The 18,098-nt window shown below is 41.0% G+C and overlaps 1 protein-coding gene across 1 annotated transcript in view; it reads right to left on the bottom strand.

Annotated features, from left to right (window-relative positions):
* Prkca (protein kinase C alpha) overlaps nucleotides 1-18,098 on the bottom strand; it is a 377,074-nt gene that overhangs the window by 238,083 nt on the left and 120,893 nt on the right. The window lies entirely within an intron of this gene.

The raw sequence follows: 18,098 nt of genomic DNA, 5'->3' as shown, positions 1-18,098 counted from the left end.
GTAACTCCCCAAGTTATTGTAGACTCTCATAGTGAAAAGCTGCGCTAGTAGCTCCTGTTGTAGGGCTCTAGCTGTGAGGATACACGATATGCCATGAATCTTGAGGCTGGTGTTTCCTCAAGACTGTCCACTGGCCCCTGGCACTTCTGACCAACTTGGGAAGTCTCTCTTTTTCCTGAAAAGTCATAAATGCCTGTATGCAGAGGCGGGGGGACTTAATGCAGACTGTACATTTGCATTTTAGAAATCAAGTCATGACAAATCAGCATAAAATACTGATTCTGAAAGCTTAAGTGGCTGCAGACAGCTCCTTGTCCTGATTCCAAATGTCCCCTAAAAAATACAGGTGACAGAATTAGCTTGGCAGGCAATTCAATGTAAAATATCTTCTAAAATATTTCACAGTCAGCCAGGCACTGGTGGCACATGCTTGTAATCCTAGCTACTCAGTGGGCAAAGCCAGCCCAGGCAGGAAAGTTCATGAGATTCTTATCTCCAGTTAACCACCAGAAAACTGGAAGTGGTGCTGTGGCTCAAAGTGGTAGAGTGCTTGTGTGAAAAAACTCAGGGACAGCACCCAGGCTCTGAGTACAAGCCCCATGACCAACAGAAAAGAAAAAGAAAAGAAACGAAAGATTTCACAGAGTAGTAATTCCAATTTATGAAACACGCTATTAGTAGGAAGCCATAAAAATGACAGGATAGTAGGTCAGTTCTCCACAGATAGCTACAGAGATATTTTGGGGGGGTGGGTCATAGGGCTTGAACTCTGACTGGGCACTGTCCCAGAGCTTTTTCAGCCCAAGGCTAATGCCCTACCCCTGGGCCTGGGCACTGTCCCTGAGCTCTTTAGCTCAAGGCTACCATCCTACCCTTGAGCCAAGCCCCACTTCCCATTTTTTTCTAGAGGTTAACTGGAGATAAGAGTCTCAGGTCCAGGTTGGCTTTGAACTGTGATCCTCAGTTCTCAGCCTCCTAAGTAGCTAGGATTACAGGCGTGAGCCACTGCCTTTACCACAGTGCTATACTGTGGTTATCATCTGATATAGGGATCATGTTTGATAAATTATAATTTATTTCTATTTTTCTATTTTCTAAACTTTTAAATAGCACAGTGTCCATCATGTCTACTCCTACATTAATAAAACCATCACTAGTTACAGGGTAGAAGAGATAGGTTCGAGGCAAGTGCTGGTAAATGGTACAAGGCAGCTTTATATTTGGCAAATTGATGGATCACAACCAAATAACCAGAAGGCCCATGGAAAAAAGTGCACACAACCCTCCATGGAAGCCATGACCATGGATGAGAGGGTTTCTAGCAGTCTTTTAAGATCATGAACAACGGGAACATGGCCCCCACAGAAAGAGGAGGATCCCAGAGATGCTGACATTTTACAGAGATGAGGATATCTGTTACAGAAAAGGACTAAATGAGACATGCTGGAGAGTCTAAGATGCCCCTGCTCATAAGCTGTGGCCTTCTTGGTCTTGACCAGAAAGCCCAAGTTGAAACTGACAGCCCAGTAGGGAAATAAGCTGAGTTTCCTCTCAACATTTCTACTGGCAAAAAGAGGCTGAAAAGCAGATCCTCAGAGAGAGACTTGCAAAGCCTTCAGCCTTCTTTCTGCCTTACCTCTGCCCTCTTCCCATCTTCTTTCTACTTCATCGTCCTTTATATGTTGGGCTCTTGTTCCAAGGATGCTGCAGGTGTTTTGTTTCAAACAGCACCTTTCATTTGGAGACCTCCCAAGAACACTTCCTGGATTTTACTGCAGGTCATTTTCCTGCTGAACAGGGCACCACTATCTTAAAAATCCTCACACAAGTAAAGCAAGATGCTTTTGTCTCAGCCAAATGAGATCTGCCACTTGCAAAAGTATTGAACCTCAGGAAGAACACGAATTATGATAAAATGCAGCTACAGGAACAAACTAGTCAGCTGACTGCCCCCTGCAGAACCAAGATAGAAAATGTGTGTTTGAGGCGGTAAGAGCAGCAGCCAACATGAATGAAAACCTGGGTTTCCTCAACTACAGAAGCTCATAGCAAAGCTGGTTACAATGCACAGTTAACAAAAAGTACTTTATTTTCTTCTCAGTTACTTACAATTTTTTTTGCATGTGCATGATCTTTTCTCATATTAAACTATGTAGCATACCACCAGACAGAGGAAAAAGTCATTTTGGGATTAGCCAAAAGGTCAAACAGAAAATACATACTTATTTAAGAAACTTAATAATTTAAAAGACCTCACATATTCACTTTCCATTATAACTAATCAGAAGAAAAGTGTCAGAATGATACTACCCAACTCCCCAAGACAGCTAAGGAAACACTAAGTGGAAAACTAACTCCGTCAAATATTTTTCAGAGAAACAGGTATCAGCAAGGAGAGAGAAAGTTCTAAGTGAAGAGATTAGTCACATAAATTCCTCAAAGACAACAATATTTTTAAAAGTACAAACCAAAGTTCATTTGAATCATTTTTTATTTTGTTATCTTGTGTTGCTAGAAGAACCCAGGGTTGTGTAGACTAAGCAAGCATTCTACCACTGAGTGGGATCCCTAGTCCCCATTCTAACTTTAAAAAAACAAGAAAACAACCATTGTTGAGTGTGGTTTGGGGAAGGGAATAGGAAAATATCCCAAAGTGTATTATACATATATTTAGACATATCAGAATGAAAGTCCCCTGAACAACCAATGGATACTATTAAAAATATGGAGAAAATACAGTAGAGCAAGTATGGTCATTATAGATTCTTTGTTCAGCACCTGATCCTCTACCTCAAGTAAAATGTAATCCAAGCAATTTGCTCACTGTGAAAACTAAGATAACACATAAGGAGTCTAACACTCTCATTTATAGATGAGAAAACTGAGGTGTGTGGCTGTCCTACCACCAAGGTGATCCAAAAGAGAGGGGTTGCTACTTGGACAGCCACATGGGTTTTGGGGAAAACAGAGCTGCCCTAGACAATCCCTTACCACATTTTTGTTGAGATGTTAGCATACCTTCTGCTTTTCAAGATTGCTTGCTATAGTGAGAACCGAATTCCTCTATAAGACCAAACTCCAATCCCAAACTGAAACCGAAGACATGAAAAATTTCAATGGTCTTTTATGAAGGAAGAGTTGTGATTGGAATCCCCATCCTGCCTTTCCAATGTCTAGGAATGCTACATCAATAAAGATTTTCACTGCTGTTGTCAGTGCTACTTCAAGTCCTGCCTGGGTGGCACCTTGTTTCATGGAAACAGGGTCAACTTTATTTAAAGGATTATATCTTTCTGCTTTGCACAAAGGGCCAATTCCAGAAGATCCCAGTTACCACTGTGTTCTTGCATGATACCTCCAAGGCAAGAAGGCTCTCAGGCCAGCATTTTTTAGTCTTTCTCATAACACTAAGTGAAGCATCCAGTGAACATTGAGTTCTAGTATATCCTGACCTCTGTCCCAGAAAATTTTCCATCAATTTAGTCATTTACTATCTCCTTAATGCTTAAACTCTCTCAATCTCAATCCTGAAGCCTCAAATCAGCATTAAAAGCCACTTGGAGCAAATTTTATAGTACAAGAATTTGAGGTCATGTCCTCATCCTGAATGCTGCAAAATGAAGGTCTCTGAATTGCTCTTTGTCACTCCTATGACACTAGCCTTCCACTGTACAACATCTTATTATCATGAAAGTTACTGATCTCTGCTCCAGTGTACACATAGGTCATACTGTGTAAGTAGGCATTGATTAAAACACAACTAGAAAGACTGGTTGGAAGAGAAATTTTAATATACAGTTGATATGCTGAGTGTTCAATTTGGCAGGTGACCTTAAAAAGTATGTGGATGTACTTTCCTACAGAATAAACAGATCAACCAAGATATGATATCACAGAAGGCTCCCTATGCTTATATTTTATAACCTCAAGTTGCAATAAACCTCTAAGGTACAAGCTGGGAGATGAAGTTTTCTGTTGCGGCTCTTCTAATTTTACCATCTTAGTATGTGAAATCTGAAGGATGCTATTTGCTGCCACAGCAAAGGAGATGCTAGAGCCTAGAGCTTCACTTCCACGGGTTGGCACAAAACATAGTAATAGCAGTTTGAAAAACTCCACCTAAACTCCAGACCTCCCAAAGCTGTAGCAAAATGGATCATTCGGAGGATAGAATAATACTTTATCTCACAAAACCTTGATGAGTACTAGTTACCAGATATCGACCAGAATATTAGTCCTCCTGATATTTGCATTGCTGAAATCCAGGAAGAATAAATTAAAAAATGCACAAGTACATGAATAGTTTGTAAAGTGATGGAGAGCAATAGAAGAGTTAGGCATAGGAGGGTGGCATGTATTAACTTACCAAGGCTGGCTATATTAAGCATTTAAGAATACTTTATTTAAATATATATATATTTTTCTTCCTCAAACACAAACCCTTTCTTTTTTTCTTTTCTTTTTTTTATTGTAATTAGTAAAAGGGTTACATGATATTTGCCAGATAGAAGGTGCATTAATTCACATACATTGATACCCTTTCACATGTCTTGGTACCCATTTCCCTCCCCCCCCACACCCCCTACCCGTCTTGGTTTTCCCCCCTTCCCTATCAAATTTCAAATATCCAAATACAAATAAATCCAATATATCAGATAACAAAGTGAGATACTATAACAATATGAGATAACCAAGGGACAGCAAAGGAGATGAGAGACAACATAGTACATTAAGGACAACAATCATTCATTATATGGCTTTTGTTTCAATATCCTGGAGGTCCTTTCAATTAGCTTCACATTATATGGCCTTATGTATCAAGATTTTGCTCTATTGCAGATCTCTGCTAGTAGAGCCCAAGGTTTCTACTGATTATGACGAATGAGGGAAACCATTGAGCCAAAGTTCCCTTGAGTCTGGCTTACTTCACTTAATATGATTTTTTCTAAGTCTTTCCATTTCCTAACAAATGGGGCGATGTCATTCTTTCTGACAGCAGCATAGAATTCCATTGTGTACAAATACCACAACTTGTTGATCCACTCATCAACTGAGGGACATCTAGGTTGGTTCCATATCTTTGCTATGGTGAATAGTGCTGCAATGAACATTGTTGTGCTAGTGGATTTACACAAACCCTTTCTCATACTTGAAATGTTCAATCTGGGTAAAATCTCAAGTAATTATATAGTGAGACTTCTCTCTAACTTCAGATATATAGATCAAAAACATATTCATAGACATACCATTTTGAACTCAAGATCTGGCATCTTTAAACCCATAATTCATGTTCTTCATGGATTTCCTATGGAGAATCCATTACCTCATGCAAACATTGAAACTAAGGCTTTTGGCACTGGGACTTTGCAGCTTGTGAGTAGGAATGGCTCGTAGTATGTGCAATGTGTGCATGATGGCATACGGTGGACAGCAAAAGACTGTCAAGGTTGAGAAATGAGGCAGTGAGGAGCAAGCCAGTCTAGCCATGGGTGCAGGCTCTACTGGAAAAAGAAGCTCATACATGCTATTTGAGGTATCTGCTAGATTCTACTACTTGCTTGAATATTGTGCACCACTTGCTCTTCAGTGCCAAGTGGAGAATCTGAAATAAAGGTATGAGAAATCTTCCCTACCACCATCAGCATACAAGGTGGTTTTAAGCCAAGGGATGGGGTTTAACAGTGAAGCTGTGGTGGAGTGAGCCTATACTTCTGTGGACAAGGTGTGCAATTCCCAATGAGGAGTAACCAGCATAACTGCAGGTGGACAATTATTACTTCATTTGGAAGCGAAATTTCCACAGCAGTATTGAACCTGACACATCTGAAGTTATAAGGTAGCTGGCTGCCTGGATGGTCTAGGAGAGAAAACTAAAATTATGTCATTAAACAAATGTGAAAAAAAATTAAAACTAAGAATGCCCATTCCTCTCTACTTAATCAGAAAACAACAACAATAACTCTTCTGGACTCAGAATTCAAAAACTGTATGGAAAACAAGGGAAAAAGTAAAAGTTGACTTCTTTAAGACAACTTTCATTGCAAGAAAGGCCTGCATCCTGTGAGAGGGATGGAAAACCTGCTGTCATGAATGATTCATCCTTAGAGACTGCAGATAGATTACTCAAGGTCTCATAAGGCTCTTTCTGCATGTCCACTGTGTAAGACTGAGACAACACCCAGCTGTCCACATGCCTCTTTGCCTAAGTACTAAAAAAATATGTCAGGACACAGGTAGAAATATTCAAATACTGAAAGTGAGTAACAGACCCCAAATAACTATTTTCTTAAACATTCTCCAAAGAGACTCAGGCCAGTAAACACTAGGAAAAATAAACAGAAACACTTTTAGCATACAACCATGTGTCCTTTGTTATCTCCCAATGTCACTAAGGAAGTACAAGACAGAGAGGTAGCAGCAGAAACAAGCAAAATCACTTACTTATTCAGCATTAATAGAGAATAAGAGAGAGTCCATAGAAAAACTTTCCAAAGAAATAATAATGAAACTTGTCCTTTACCCATTGAAACTTGAGAATAATTCAAATTATATTTTCAAGGAGTTTTGCACTGATTCTTTCTGTGTTCTAAGGGACAGTGAGAACAAGTCAGATGGCCTTTTGTCAGCCAAGTGTGGTGCAGAAAACTGGATTTGAATCCCAACTCCATCATTTCCTACCAAGGAAAATTTCTGCACCCAACCTTTCTGAGCCTTTACTTCCTTCTCCATAAAATGGGAGTGGTAAGTACCATGTCAGGGACCACACACAGAGTTCATACTCAACAAATGTTACTTCTTTCTTACTTCTCTGGGTCTTTTTTTAAAATATTTAAAATATTTAATTATTTTTAAAATAATTAAAATATTTTAATTAGTGTGTAATAATTATACAAAGTAAAGAGTTTGGGTATGATCTTTCCATACTTAAATATAATATACTTTGGACAGGCACTCATAGCTTATGCCTGTAATCCTAGCTACTTAGAAAGCAACCATGTAACAAATATATGATAAAATCATTCTCATAAGATTCTGAAAGTGTCCTACATACTAATGGTATATACTATTGTGTCGGGGGATTTGTGACAGCTGTCTCTAGTGTTCCATGTTTGTTTAACTCCAGAATCTAGACTCTGTTCCAGAAAGTTGTAGATTTCTTTGTGTCTATGTCAATATTTCAAATACAATTTTATCCCAATGGCCTAAATAGACCATGGATTCATTTGCACATAGCAACCCCAGGATTGATCCCGACAAAGAGAGAGAGAGAGAGAGGCAGCTTACTGTGTGGTTCTACAATACAGGACTTCTTTTATCTTTCCATACTTCTTCAGCTTTCCAAGATTAGAGCTAACCAAGCACCAGTAGTTCACACCTATAATCCTAGTTACTCAGTAGGGTAAGATTTGAGGATTTTGGTTCAAAGCCAGCCCAGGCAGGAAAATCTGTGAGTCTTATCTTCAATTAATCACCAAAAACAAAAACCAAAAGAAAAAAAGAAGAAAAAAGAAAAAAAATCTGGAAGTGGAGGTGTGGTTTAAGTAGTAGATCATTAGTCTTGTGCAAAAAAAAAAAAAATACAGGTATAAAACCAAGGCCATATGTTCAAGCCCCAGAACTGCCCCCCCACAAAAAAAAATCAGAGACTATGCTCTGACCCAGGAAGCAACCTACAGCTGTCACACACAGCTTCATCTAAGAAATGGCAACATTCACAGCATGACTTCCAAAGATTATAATAATGATGTCACATTGGGTGCAGTGGCTCATGAGGTGGCTTCTGCCTGTAATCCTAGCTACTCAGGAGTCTGAGATATGAGGATTGCAGTTCAAAGCCAGCCTAGGCACTAAAGACTATGAGACCCTTATGTCCAATTAACCACTAGAAAACTGGAAGTGGCACTGATGCTCAGGGGGTAGGGTGGTATCCTTGAGTTGAAGAGCTCAGGGACAGTGTCCAGGCCCAGAGTCCAAGTCCCACAACCAACCCTCCTCCCCCACCAAAAAAAAAATATGTCAAGCTGCTTGCTCCAAACCATCTTGATGATGAGTGAGGACACAGATTCTGTGATACAAAACCCTTGAGGACAATAGGCTACATTCTATCACTTTGTAAAGGTGAAGTCCAGCATTGTCCAGCAGAGAGGTTCCCAACAGAACAGCTGGCTAGTTAACAGTCACAGTTAAATGCTGAGCTGATGTTTGATGTTATCTACAGTCCTCTGAGACTATACCATTCATGTCTCCATGTTAGAGAGGGTCCACCAAAGCTCTAGGAATTGGAGGTATAACACAGCTATCTATCAGGACTCTCAGAGTTCGTAACACCCATACCTCTAAGAAACACCACACAAGTTGAATATGAATATCTGAACATCTGAAACCCAAAATGCTTTGCAATTGGCAACTTTCTGAGCACAAGCTTGACACATCAGAAGTCTGGGATTTGGAAGCATTTTAGATTTGCAGATTAGAGATGCTCAGCTAGTAACATCAATGTAAATTTTCCTAAATTAAAAAAATAAAATCTTTAAAATCTGAAACACATCTAATTGCAGGCATGATTACTTGGGGCAAGAAGTTTTCTATCCCAGTCACATCAAGCACCCCAGGGCCATACTTGAGAAAGCCACTGATTTTCAAGCTACTGCTAGACTGACCAGCCTGGTCTATGCCACTGGAATAACCACTTGTCAGCTGTACCTTTTCCATTCTGTGCTTGCTTTCCTTTCCGCATAGAAAGCTGTTCCTGCGAAGCTAGTATGCAGTCTTCAATGGAATGCAGTCTTAAATGAGGATGGAAATCTGGTGTGGTTCAAGATGGTTCCTGCCTGAGGCACTCTCTTCACCGGTAAATAGCTAGGTAGAAGAGGCTTTCACCTCCTCAGCCACCTTTTTCTCTCACTTACCTCTAATCAGCCCCTAACTTGTTTCAAGCAACAGCAAATGGAGCATCCAACAAGCACAGAAGTTATGGCTGGAAACTAGCCCAGAAGATGGTAATTTTAAAGTACAGGTGTTCAAAACTGGTCCCTAGTCCACTGTTGAGAATATCAGGGCATCAGACTCCAACTCTGGGTCTGGGGACAAGGAGTTCCTGCAGAGACTAAAACACGAGGGAGAATTGGAATAGACCACCTAGAGCTCATAAATTCAGACTGGACAAAGGGAAACAGAATGAGCAGCAATGTATATCATAAGTTAATTAAGATATAGGCAGTGTGGCCGGGAGCATGGCCTAGTGGTAGAGTACTCACCTAGCATGTACAAAGCCCTGGGTCAATTCCCCACATATACAGACAAAGCCAGAAGTAGCACTGTGGCTCAAGTGGAGGGCGCTAGCCTTGAGCAAAACATGTCCAAGGACAGTGCCCAGGCCCTGAGTTCAAGCCCCAGAACTGGCAAAAAATAATAAATAAATTTTAAAAATAGTTATGGGTAGTGGTGATGCACACCTGTAATCTCAGTTACTCAGGAGGTAGAGACTAGATAGATTTGCTGTTTAAGGCCAACACCAGACAAAAACTCAAGATCTTATTTGACAAAGAACTAAAGCTAAACAGGGCCAGAAATGTGATTCAATCGACAGAGTGACTGCCTAGTACACAGGAGTCTTGGAGTTCAAGTACGCAAAGAAGACCAAGAAGTACAAAGGAATACTTAACAGATGCCCATAGCAAAGCACCACAAATAAATGGATGGGAACAGCAAGAGTTTTTCTCTCACAATCTGCAGGATAAAAATCTAAAATCAAGGTGCCAATAGGGCTTGCTCCTCCTGGAAGTTGTGAGGGCTAAATTGTTCCATGTCTCTTTCCCAATTCCTTCCCTTCACTTTTCATGCCTCTGTTGTTTCCTGGCCATCTTCCCCTGGGCCCCTCTGGGTCCTACCAAAACATTCTGAGAAGGAAACTATTCCTGAATTTAGGGTCTACTTAAATCCAGGCCAACTGCCTCACTTTTGCAAGTTATATCTGCTAAGATCCTATTTATAAAAAAGGTCATATAGTGTGAGATCCCAAGTGGATGTGAATTTTGGAAAGTAATGTTCTACCCAGTACAGGAAAAATCAGGAAGGATGGAGGCAGGGAGGTGGGGAGGCAGGTAGGCAGAGGATAAGGAATAGGGGAAAGAGGGAGGAAAGGATGGAAAGGAAGATGGAGAACAGGAGAGAGAGACAGAGGGGAGGAGAGAGAAAAACTACATGAGAGCTGCAGGACCTATAACATAGAGGTTTCTATGAGAGTTTCCTCCCTGCTCACATACTCACTTATAGACAAAGAAATGAGCAGATGAAGGCATGCATTTAACTTCCTCCCTACCCATGAGGTCTCAGGTATTGTATGGAAGGAAACTCACGCACAAGTAAAAACCAAGTTAATCCAAATGTTGCATCAGGGGTTTTTCTATAAGCTTATGAAGCTTGGACAAGTAACTGACACAGCTAGACACACATCACCCATGAAGTGGCTCAGTGTTGCAGAGTCCAAGAGATGAAGTCAATCTTTTAGAATCTGGAAATGAGAATGAAGACTATGGACTCATCACCCTTGAGCATCATCCATACTTTAACATCATCGGCCTGGCAGCTCGACTTCAAAATGCTTTGGTTGACTCTCCTTCCCCAGAGCACCCATATTAAAGGGTCATGCTTCATGCCTGAGGGACTCAGTGGTCCTGGCAATATGATGGTATCTGCTTAGTGATGAAAGGTACTTCAGTTTTTCAAGCACATTTGTGCAGGGTGTCTGGAGCCAACTAAAACTAATGAACTTTTCTTGCCAAAAAGAACTAGGCTCCAAATTCGGTCATGTGTTGCCAAATAGACAGTGAATGAAGTCAGCTTGTGAAAAAAATAAGAACATTCCAAAGGAGCAGAAGCTGAATACAAGCTGTCCCTGCCTTGAACACACTGATCTAAAGATATCCTTACCTGAGTAAAACAGTGGGGACACCCACAGAGGCTCCAGAGGCTCCTATTCCACTGCCACTCAGCACCTTGGTCTCCACTGACTTCTGTGTCCCCTGGAACATATCATCCAGACCTTCTGTTTCCTGATCAGGCTCCTCACCTTGCTTGGCCAGGGTCAGTGATGCAGGAATCCCACACAGAAGCCCCCTTGCCTTGGGCTACCTTTAAACCTGGAACTCATGTAGATAGTCTCTCCTCCAATTCCAAGTGGGTACCTGAAGCTACCCATTTTTCCTCAAAGTCCATAAAGCTCACTTCTTTTATTTCTGCCCTGTCATGTCAGTCCCATGTTCAACCTTTACTTAATGTTGCCCACCTAAGACTATTGACTCCAGACTACTTTCCCTAGGATCCACAGGGCCTTAGCAAATAGCTGCCCAGGAAAGGCAGTAGATCTTACTCAACTAGCACAAATTGCAATGAAAGCTGAATTTATTTAATTGTAATGATTTTGAGTGATTTCAGATTAACTCTTTAACATGTGACATCATGAAACTAGGGCATGAGAGAAACTGTTTATAGATTTTTTTTAAAAAAAGACATAAATAAAGTCTAAAGGAGGCTGCATTCAATACACATAGCTAAGCATAAAGATGGTTGTTAACAATTTAAAGGCTGAAAGTTTTCAGGGTCTGAGCCCCACCAGCAAATCCAATATCCCAAAGCCCACAAGTATGTAGAGAAGAAAAGCAAGTTTGGTTTGGTTCTAGAGATCACAGGAATAGGCAAAAGAGCTGGCAGTGGAAGACTAGGTGACAGCATGGCTTTCCAGGGAGCCTCTGGCACCCTAATCCTGCCTCTCCTCACAGCCTCTCTCAGCCACGGCTCCAGCTCCTGCAGCCTTAGGCTCAGCAGATTACCCAATCTGCTCTTTGTTTGATTGGAAATTGAAGAGAAGAGAAGCTTCTGGTTTCCTTTCCTAGGCCACTATGGAAAAAATGATTCTTGGCCTTCCGGTACAGACTCCTGAATGCTGAACAAACATGGTTAAATATGTCCATGGCAAAACTTGGTATTTGAGGAAGCATAGTGGGAGATTCAAACGGGCTTTGACACTTTGGGGAGCCCTGCCACTATAAGTCCCATAATTTCTAAGGGACAACTAACTACACTTATGTGCTTATGACCCAAACAGGCCTTTCTGGAGCTCACCAGAGGATATTGGGGTTCTTGTTTTAGCTGGAGGTATGCAGAACCCTATCCCCTAGAGCTTCCATGTGAACAAGCACAACTCAACTCCTCTGGATTCTTGGAGGGCCAAAGGTCTCATGAGAAAATAGAAGCCTCAGGACACATAGGGACACTTCCCAATTCTTGCACATTTAGTGGTGTTATGAAGCTCCTCACCATCTCTACCCTAGTTGTCTTCCAGCTAATTTCCCCAGAATAGATTACTCTCTCCAGAAGCATCCAAATAGAAGGTTCTAAAAAGACATATGCAGTACCTGGCCTCCCTAAGTCTTGGATGATAGATGGACAGAAGCCACATCAGCTAAGAGAGAGAGATGAAGGCTCCATTGAGCTCCACTTGAGAGGCCCAAACCAAAAGACCAGAGGTGCAAATGTTTGGGAAAAAAAAAACAAAAACAAAAAACAAAGCCATCAGAAGTATTTCTACTAAAGCAAATCCTCCAGGATCAGTGGACAATGGGGTGGGGGTGGGGTTCCACCCAATGCCTATGTTAGTCTGGTAGGTTTGGAAGTATCTCTGCTATACAGGGGGGCCATAAATGACTTTATATAAATGACTTCATATAAACAAAGGAAGCGGGCTGTCAAATGAAGCGCCTGCTGGAGGCGGTGGGGGAGGAAGCCCTAATCTGATTTACTCCCCAGCAGCGTCCTGCTTCCAATCCAATTTTCTGGACAGTGAGATTGAGATGGAATCAAAATGGTATTTGCCAGAAGCAAAGGGAAGATATTTCTGTCCCCTGGCCTTTGTCTTTATTAGACATCAGGGCAGAGGGAGCCAAAGTGTACAGGAAGCCCAGGGTTCATAAAACGAATGTGTCAGAAGTTTTCTTTCCAGATCCTGCCTGGAGGGCAGAGCTGTGGACACAGGATAGACCCACCATCCTTCCTCACCTTGTCCTGCCAGCACTACAAAGCAGCCTGCTCCAGGCTCTTCAGTGGAGAAGCAGATGACTCCAGGACAACAGCTCATCCACATACCTGGCTATCCCCTCCAGCACTGAGAAAACATGAAAATTAAATCCCCTCCTGTCCTATGGGCTTAAGATTCTTTTCATCATTTGCGGCCCATACGTTACCAAAACAAACACCAAAAACAAAAAGAAGGAAACAATTCATAAAGTCTCTTTCACTCCGTTTGCTTCAAGTATAAAAGTATTTCTAATTCTGGATTAAAACAAGAAAAAAAACCCTGAAATCCATGAGCACTATTTGACATTAACGTCTATCATATTCTTTTATTATTTTCTATCATTGAGTCTCTACTTACAGATCAAGTTCAAAAAGCAAAGAACCCAATAAAGACAGTTTAAGAATTAAGAAAGTTTAATAGGAAGCTTCAACAGATTAGCATGAATACTTCACTTCCTTCTAAAAATGGATACTAATGTCTAATTTTTGAAACTGCATCCTATTTTGTTGTTGTTAACGACAGTATTGGGGTTTGAACTTCGGGCTGTCTGCTTGCAAGACAGGTGCTCTGTCTACTTGATTCATACCCTTAGTCCCTTTTCTGCTTTCGCTTTCTTTCACATAAGGTCTTGATTTTGCCTAGGATCAGCCTCAAACTTTAATCCTCTTTCTAGCTCCAACATATCTGAGATGACAGGCTCATATCACCACATTCAGTTTGCTAGTTGAGATGGGGTCTCACATTTTGTCCAGGCTACTCTTAAAATTATGATCCTGACTCTACCTCCCCAGTAGCCAGAATTACAGGTGTGAGTCACTTTGCTTACCCCTAAACTTTATCAATTTTAATTGATATACTACTCAATTAAATATAGAAGAAGCAAAGAATAGAATCCAGGGAATGTATTTGCTTTAGAGTTGCCCATACCCCACCCCACCTCACTCCAGGTCATCTGAAACTCACCACCGCTTATTAAACATAGAAGAAGTAAAGAATAGAATCCAGGGAGTATATTTGCTTTATAGTTGTCCGCACCTCACCCCACCCAACTCCCACGTCATCTGAAACTCACTAGTGCATCTTTTCCTTCCAGTCACTAAACACTGAGTGTAACAAAGTAACAGAGGGAGAACATGCAGTGGCCCTTTCTGCTTTCAGCAAAGTTCTAAAACGTCACTCAGCAGGAAAACCCCAGGAAGCCGTTCCAAAAAGTACCATCTTCATCAAGAGTTAAAGTGGAAAACATACAAGGTTGGACTAGTTTGACTCCATTAGAGGTTTTCATAAATAATTCAACATAATTTATTTAAGACAAGTATGCTACATTGCAGGAACCCCTTACTGAGTAATCACAGAAGTAGACAGCAGCGGCCAAGTTGTTGCATACAGCAGGCGCAGATGTCTTCCTTCCCACCCTAGGCCCTCAGTGCCAAGACTGCCTAGAAGTCTCCACAGTCAGGACTGGTTCACAGAAAGAAGACTCTGCCTACTCTAGGGTCCTTGTCTAGTCACAAGCACTCTCTTCCTTCCTGGCCCTCTTTGTCCTGGAATTTGTTGGTCTGTGTTTCACCTCCCTTGTGACTGGCACTTTCTGTCACACACATGCTGGATACCAGCCTTCCTCAGGAACCATGGATTGCCATCCATTCGGCCTGCCTAACTGCTGAGGTACTGTTGCCTCTCCCTTACCGACTAGAGGTAGGTGAAGGATCTCTGCCCAATGCTCTATGTACCTGACATGGCCTCGTGCCTCTCCACACATGAGGTATTTGAGGGCCCAGCCTGATTCCTCCACACAACATAGTGTTGCTCCAGGAGTGTGACTTTTCTATCTTGCCAAAGGTTACCAGTTCATCGAGGGAGTAAAGACATCATTGCCAAGACTCTACTCCTTGCAGCGAAATGTCATGGGCTATAAATCAAAGGAAAAACAAAACAATCGCCTTCCCCAGAGAACATCTCCCTAGAAGTGAAAACCAAACCAAATGAGAAATGTTGAATTAATAAGTAATAAATAAGTACAATATGTACTTGCAAATTTTCTCCAAAGCAAAATTCTGGATACAAAAAAAAAAACTTAAAAAAGACAAAAAATTACTCAACCCACTACCTACACCCAAAAAGAATAACAGGGAACACTGGACAAAACAGATTTGTCTCTTCCTGCTGCTGTGACTCAATCACCTCCTCCAAGTGCATGCAGCAGCAAATCCCAAACCTAGAGGGCAGCCTCTCTCCCCATGTATGTGGGGCCCTGACTAGGTGATAAGTTTTTTTTGTTACAGCATTCGCAGCCTAGTCTACAAAGGACCTGCATGTGGTCCTACATAGAATCTGACTGATAGACAAGAACTGGCATTTGCATTTAGCACAGTGCTAAGGGTAGGTCAGCTACAGGGAGGCAGAGCAAGAGGGAGGTAGAATTACTGCCAGGGCAGAAAGGGTTAGTTCAGAAAAGGTGGACAAGATTGATATGTTTCTTTGCCACTTTATAGATACAGTATTTGTGTGTCAGGGGAAGGAGGTTTTAATCCTTTTTTGCTTAAGACTAGAACTCTGCATTTGAATAACAGCTCTTTTTATGGCTTTTCGATGGTTAACTGGAGGTAAGTGCCTCACAGACTTTCAAACCCAGGACTGAATTAAAGTTGAAATCCTCAGATCTCAGCTTCCTGAGTAATGATTACAGGCATGAGCTACAAGAACCCACTATTTTAAAACTGCAATATGACTAAAGAGTTACAAGAAAAATAACTCCATATCTACAACTATTTATTTTCCTTAAGGCCCAAGGAACATTTTTCAGTTTATAGAGTTTTTCAATTTGGGATAAATCTCTTCAAGATGTTGTAAACAATACAAAACACTAAGCCAAAATGGCAAAGTCAGTAAGTTTAAAAACTTGAGTCCACATAAGCATTATGTGATAACAATAGATTCACCTTACTCTCACAAAGCACACTTCTGGGTAAAATTTTGTTTGGAATGTCATTGGATTTTGTTTCACTGGGTTTTGGATAAATCAAATTCTATACCAATAGCTTGGGAAACTCATAGTGAATTCCTTTGGTGGCACAGACTTTAGTATAACTTCGAATGATCTGCTTCTACTACAATTGATCATTAAATTTGGGCTTTTAGGCAGGTCATTTTCAAAATAAAGATAGGTGCAGACAGACACAGAATATGCCAAGAAAATGTTTCTTCTCTCTTGGGGCTGGGAGTTTGGCCTAGTGGTTAAACTGCTTGCCTAGCATGCATGAAGACCCGGGTTCGATTCCGCGGTACCACATACACAGAAAAAAGCCAGAAGTGGTGCTGAGGCTCAAGTGGTAAAGCTCTAGCCTTGAGAAAGTCCAAGGACAGTGCTCAGGCCCTGAGCTCAAGCCCAGGACTCGCAAAAAAAAAAAAAAAAAAAAAAATGTTTCCTCTTTCTCCTTTTTTTTAAATTATCAATTGCATTTTTATTTTTATTTATTTTATTTTTTCATTTTTTATTGTAATTAATAAAAGGGTTTCATGATATTTGCCAGATAGAAGGTTCATTAATTCACATACATTGATACCCTTTCACATGTCTTGGTCCCCATTACCCTCCCCTCCACCCTCCACCCCCCCCCCGTCTTGGTTTTTTCCCCCTTCCCTATCCAATTTCAAATAACCAAATACAAATAAATCCAATATATCAAATAACAAAGTGAGATACTGTAACAATATGAGATAACCAAGGGACAGAAAAAGAGATGAGAGATAACATAGTACATTAAGGACAACAATCATTATATGGCTTTTGTTTCAATATCCTGGAGGTCTTTTCAATTAGCTTCATACTATAAGGCCTTATGTATCAAGGTTTTGCTCTATTGCAGATCTCTGCTAGTAGAGCCCAAGGTTTTTACTGATTATGACAAATGAGGGAAAACATTGAGCCTAAGTTCCTTTGAGTCTGGCTTTCTTCACTTAATATGATTTTTTCTTAAGACTTTCCATTTCCTAACAAATGGGGCGATGTCGTTTTTTTTCTGACAACAGCATAGAATTCCATTGTGTACAAATACCACAACTTGTTGATCCACTCATCAACTGAGGGACATCTAGGTTGGTTCCATATCTTTGCTATGGTGAATAATGCTGCAATGAACATTGTTGTAGTAGTGGATTTAGTATGCCCTAGTTTCTGGATGGCTGGGTAAATGCCAAGTAGTGGAATTGCTGGGTCATAGGGGAGTTCTATGTTTAGCCTTTTGAGGCACTGCCATACTGCTTTCCATAGTGGTTGAACGAGTTTGCACTCCCACCAACAGTGTAGTAGTGATCCCTCCTGGCCACATCCCCTCCAGCATCTGTTGTTATTCGTTTTCCTGATCCTGGCCATTCTAACTGGAGTGAGGTGGAATCTTAGAGTTGTTTTGATTTGCATTTCTTTTATGACCAGAGATGTTGAGCATTTCTTCATGTGTCTATAGTCCATTTTTGTTTCTTCTTCAGAGAAGACTCTCTTTAAGTCTTTGGCCCATTTTTTAATGGGATGGTTGTTACTTTGGGGATTAGTCTTGGAGTGACTCAATTTTTTGAGTTGTTGATATATTTTAGATATGAGGCCTTTGTCCGTTGTTTGGTTGGTGAAGATCTTCTCCCACTCTGTAGGCTTCCTAATTAATTTACTAGCTATGTCCTTTGCCATACAAAAGCTCTGGCACAGGTCGAAACTTTCTTAATAAGGACCAAGAATCACAGCAAATAAGAGAAAGGCTGGATAAGTGGGACTGCATTAAACTCCTTTTTTTTTTTTGCCAGTCATGGGGCTTGAACTCAGGGCCTGGGAACTGTCCTTGGATACTTTTTGTCCAAGGCTAGCACTTTAGCACTTGAACAACAGCATCCCTTCCAGCATTTTCTATGTATGTGATACTGAGGAATTGAACCCAGGGCTTTGTGCATGCAAGGCAAGCACTCTACCACTAGGCTATGCTCCTGCCCTCCACTCTTTTTACACTTGGCAGTTTCATGACACTGAGCCAAA

Source organism: Megascapheus bottae, chromosome 17 (assembly GCF_031878675.1).
Source record: "Megascapheus bottae isolate mThoBot1 chromosome 17, mThoBot2.hap1, whole genome shotgun sequence".
NCBI lineage: Eukaryota > Metazoa > Chordata > Mammalia > Rodentia > Geomyidae > Megascapheus > Megascapheus bottae.
The sequence above is the reverse complement of the archived record's forward strand: the minus strand, read 5'-3'. Positions and strand labels throughout refer to the sequence as shown.